A 4,936-nucleotide genomic window follows, 5' to 3' on the forward strand; every position below is an offset into this window, starting at 1 on the left:
CCCCCCCCCCCCAAAAAAAAAAACCTAGGACATATAATTTTAATATGCTAAATATGCCTGTCTTAAGCTGTCCATATACGATCAATATTATTGATATTAATTAAACACCCGTCAATTGAAAAAAAATAAATTGTTATTAAAAGAATACTCGAAAAATGATTCTGAAATTGGAAGGTGGCTTAAAAACTTTACCTTATTTAAACTCTAATTAAGTTCCGAACGCATTTACAGCAATAATTTCAATAGCCCCTTGTAATATAAGTAGGTATGGATTTTCTAGACTGTATATTAAAAAATCATATTGATGATGGCGATGCTGGTTTTTGGCCAGAATTATGGGCTAGTGAATAACCAGACAATAGCCCAAGAACAACGAGCGTTGCTGAAAACGTTCACATGCACTTCAATAGTCAATTATTTATACCTGCCACACTTACATTCGCCAAATTATTCAAATACTAATGGAAATTCAAGACAATACAGATTTAAAAATAAATAAATTACCCGTAGAATAGAAATATTAAAAAAAAAAAAAGATCATGAAAAAGATATATTCTGATTGCAAATACAAAAAAATTGATCTTTTAACATTTTTAATGCAAACGCGTACCAATAAATATTTAATATATGGATTGAAAAATAAATAAATACATTTTTAATATGAAAAATGATTGTAATTGCAATTTGTGCAGTTTGTGCAATTTGTGTATAACTGCTTTCTAATAAGGAAGCTGTTCTAAAATAAATAGCTCAAACAATATTTTTGAACCCGCCAGTCTATAACATCAGAGTATGATGAGACAGAAAGTCCTAAGCCTGAAGGAAAATGTTGTTTGAATATAATAATTTTCCACCATCAGTAATAACTAATAACCAATTTGAAAATCTGGAGGTACGCAGATTATGTATACTCTATACGTGAATACATTTTTTAAAAAAATGTTTCTATTGTTCGTAAATTGTGCGCAAATGAGTTGTAGCCATTTTAGTATAATATTATTATACCTAGGTATCTGTAATGTATTTAACTTTAACCAGAGACATAAAAAATTAAAGAAAAAACTACGTCCCATCATTATAGTTATATTCATTACTATTTTTTTTTGCTTGATAAATGTTATTTATACGAAAGGAAGAAGGCTGTAGGCATTAGGCAAGCAGCCTGCATGGCTGCATGTAGGTAGGCGGCAATTTAATGTTGCCCGGAGGTGCAAAATTTCTATAAACCTGACCCTGACCAACAGCTTTTAAATAGTATAGGTATACCAGCCACCAGGTACCTACAATCTACCTAATATATGACTAAATAGCATATATTATTATATTTGCAATTAATAATTTTCGTTTATTATAAAATGTATTAATATATTATAATATACCTATACCGGCTGGCGGCTATACCTACTATTATAGTTTGGATTTAATATACGTTCTCGTGGGCCGTGATATAGGAATGAATAAAAACGAATTTCTTCGAAAAACGGTAACAACACTAGAGAAAAGCCTCAAAACAACAGGTAAGTATTACAGAAACTATAAGTACTAACTTTCTTCAGAAACTATAAAATATACTGCAGAGTTTAGACCATAAGCAGCGATTAAGTTGAGCTTTAGTACCTATGGGAAGCTTATAATTGTTATAGATGAAATCGACATTTATTAGGTACTTTTAAAACAAGGAAATTTCCAATATACCTATAGTTTTAATTTTTAATCATATTATAATAATATAATATTGTTCCATTTTTACCAGATTCAATATTAGTATATTATAACTAGTGATACACTGTACTAGCAACTAGCAAGTATTCAAGTGTCTATATAGTATATAGTAATAGTATTAGGTATAGTATATAATATTATACTAATAATAAATAAAATAGTAAACAATAAATTATTGATGGGTGGGGTAGGTGCCCACGGCCCAGTCCCACGTCTTGAATTTGGTATTTCGGTAAACGTTCGTGTGTATTGTGTAATATAATTAATGTAAAGTATTAGGTAATCAACAGTAACGATATTTCAGAGAATTTCGATTTTCGACACATACTTTTAGCTAGCATAACTAAAAGGTTGGTATTTATTATTATTTTATTGTAATCAAATTTTTTTTTCTTAATTGCCTGGTCCTTTATCTATGTTTTATATGTTATGTTGTTACAATAAAGAATGTAAAAATATTGTGTATACCTAATATTATAATAATATGACGTGTCTATTGTTATTTGTAATATAGGTAATAATGATATAATTCAATGCTCGAATTTAGTGAATTTACATTTTACGCCGACACCGTATTGTACATTTGTACCATAGTGAACCACTGCATTATACATAATATTATGGTAGTATTATCACAAAAATACAGAATAGAATCTGATGAAAATATGTCATAATATTATTGTTATTTTTTACGCTGGGCACGCGGTAGATACGCGCCAGATAATACCGTGTACCGGCAATATCGCGGACACCGCGGCCACACTGCGCGTTTGACCCGAGACCGGTTTGTGCCGGAACCCGGGGCGGCGACGTTGTCCATTCGTCGTTTTCCGTGTCGGGCCGCACGCTGCAATGCCGCATACTTCTTTATCTATGGCCGCACCGTCGTGTGGTGCCGCCGCCGAAGTGCCGAACAGCAGTACAGTGCTGTTAGTGGTCGGCGGCGAACATAGCTGCGGTCGCGTCCAAAACCGGATGCCGGAACGATCAGAAAAAAAAAACTACAGTTGTCAGTAGTAGTTGTTCTTCTTCCGTGGGTCGCTGGAGTCGTTGCGTTCGCGCTGTTGCGGTCAGTCGCTTGCCCGATTTTTCCGCCCGACCCCGTGAGAACGTGTCGACGAGAGACCACAATATTAATCCCGCGACGCATTGTCGTCGATTTCCTCCCGTGTACGGGGTTCACCCGGACTCCTAACGAGCGCGGTTCGGTTGTTCGCGATCGGCAGTATCACCACGGCCCGGAGGCCGTCGCCGGAATGTGCCGCACCGAGTGAAATATTTCTGTGTTGTGTTGCGATTATGTTGTGGAAACAATCTAGCGCGCGTGCAGTTCACGTCGACGTAAAGCGAACACTTACGACGGATTAATATCGTGAAAATACTAATACCATATAATATTGTCTGTAAGTGTCATCTATACCAGAATGATAATATCCGATGATAGGTACCTAAGTAATAAACTTGTCGACATAGGTACCTAATACTTAATAGCGTAATTGGTTAGTAATACTACTGACTATTGTTGGTCTAACATCTAAGATTAACTACTTATTGCTTATAGGTACCTTGGTGAGACTTATGCCAGCCACCTGGTTGCATAGGTAAAGAATTAGGTACCTACTAAATATTTAATGCATCAATACTGAACTGAATGCTAATAATTGTCTCTTATACGACGCATGATGTAGTGGCCCATAATGGGTCAATTATACATTTTTTAGGCGATTCGGCGATTCAAAGATATTGGTTTAAATAACATTTACATATAGGCACCTAGTGATCTAGGCATTGTGTATTACGTGTATTTCATATATTTATAGGACGAAGAATGTTTTGGGGATCCATTAAAAAACCGTTCATCGCATGATGCCTTTCTAAATCTTTTGTCCTGTCTTGGTCTTACTTCAATGTCGGTTAGGTTCAACATTCCAACAGTTATATTTACCGTATAAAAAGATAATTCTGACTTCTGGTTCAATTTTATTCGAAATTCATCACCTAATATTTTTAATTTTATAACAGTTCATAAAATCTCAAATCGTTTCCGTGAAAGCCTAAAAATTGAGTTTAAGATATCTAAATAAGTACCTACATACTTATATTGTGTTTATTTGATAATTATTAATCACTTTTGCTATGGCCTATGCCAAATTAACTTCATAATTTAATAATAGTTAGATTAATGGTTAGACGTAGTAGCGTGGCAAACTTGAAATTTTTCAAAAGCTGGTTTGATATTTCACTCACCTTGCAGCACAAATAACTCAATAATGTCATATATTCACTGTAATATTTTCCTGTTGTATCTAGTTATTACTAAAATAGGTACCTACTATGGTTAATTCTAAATTATCACCTATTGGCCGTTACGCACTCACCACCCCTTAAAAAACTTTGAGGCAACCCCCTTCGCCACTTCACTCGTTAGATTCAACACACTAGTAGAGTAATGTATTATCGAGAGTATTATTTGGCAGGGGGCCAACAAGTCGATCGCGACCACCTTCGTATTTTTAAAAAAATTTTTAATCTACCCTTTTTTGTAATTAATTCAATCGGGGTAAGCCCATGTTGATCGAGACAAACCAAAAAAATACAGCGGCTGATTTATTTAATAAAAAAAATAGCAATTTCTGATTGGTACAGAGTACCTGACTACTTATACTTTAGTTTCCGGATGGAATTTTACTCGGAATTTTATTTTGATTAAAACTAGGTTCTATGTTTTTGTTTAAATTAAATTTAGGTAAATAAATGTATGAAAACCTAAAAAATTGCTTTAGCGATTGCTTGTAATGCATATTTTTGAGTTTGAAGGGTTTGATAAATTATTGGAATTTTTAAAGCAGATGTACCTATCATTTGTTGGGCTATAAATTACTTTGAAATGTGGCCATGCAGTGGTGGTTTTCGGGAATAAAATGTACTTGAGCCAACGTTCACGGTTCACCCTATTATTTTAACGATACACCCGAGGATACACCTGTCATCTATAGACTCTGATAAAACATGCCATGTGCATAAACTTTAAAACTGACATAATATGTGTCTTAAGGGGATGGAAGCGGTGATTTTCTATCTTTGTCTAACACACGTGAAACATAGGATTATAGATGTGTTCTATTTCCAGCGTACCGATTGATATAATAAAGCGATAAGAATTCTGAAAACAGATTTGAATTTGTCGTCAAGTCTACTTGAGATCGACTTCCCA

At 34.2% G+C, this 4,936-nt stretch overlaps 1 protein-coding gene across 2 annotated transcripts in view; it reads left to right on the top strand.

Annotated features, from left to right (window-relative positions):
- Positions 1-2,554: 2,554 nt before the first annotated feature.
- Positions 2,555-4,936, top strand: part of LOC100166576 — a 40,383-nt gene continuing 38,001 nt past the window's right edge. The window contains exon 1 of one of the 2 annotated variants that reach the window (XM_016803114.2): positions 2,555-3,125. The gene's annotated coding sequence lies outside the window, so the exon portion shown is untranslated. The remainder of the gene's footprint in view (positions 3,126-4,936) is intronic. The other variant, XM_008183203.3, reaches the window with a different exon arrangement.

The sequence above is a fragment of the Acyrthosiphon pisum genome, chromosome A2, assembly GCF_005508785.2.
Source record: "Acyrthosiphon pisum isolate AL4f chromosome A2, pea_aphid_22Mar2018_4r6ur, whole genome shotgun sequence".
In the NCBI taxonomy this organism is placed as follows: Eukaryota; Metazoa; Arthropoda; class Insecta; order Hemiptera; family Aphididae; genus Acyrthosiphon; species Acyrthosiphon pisum.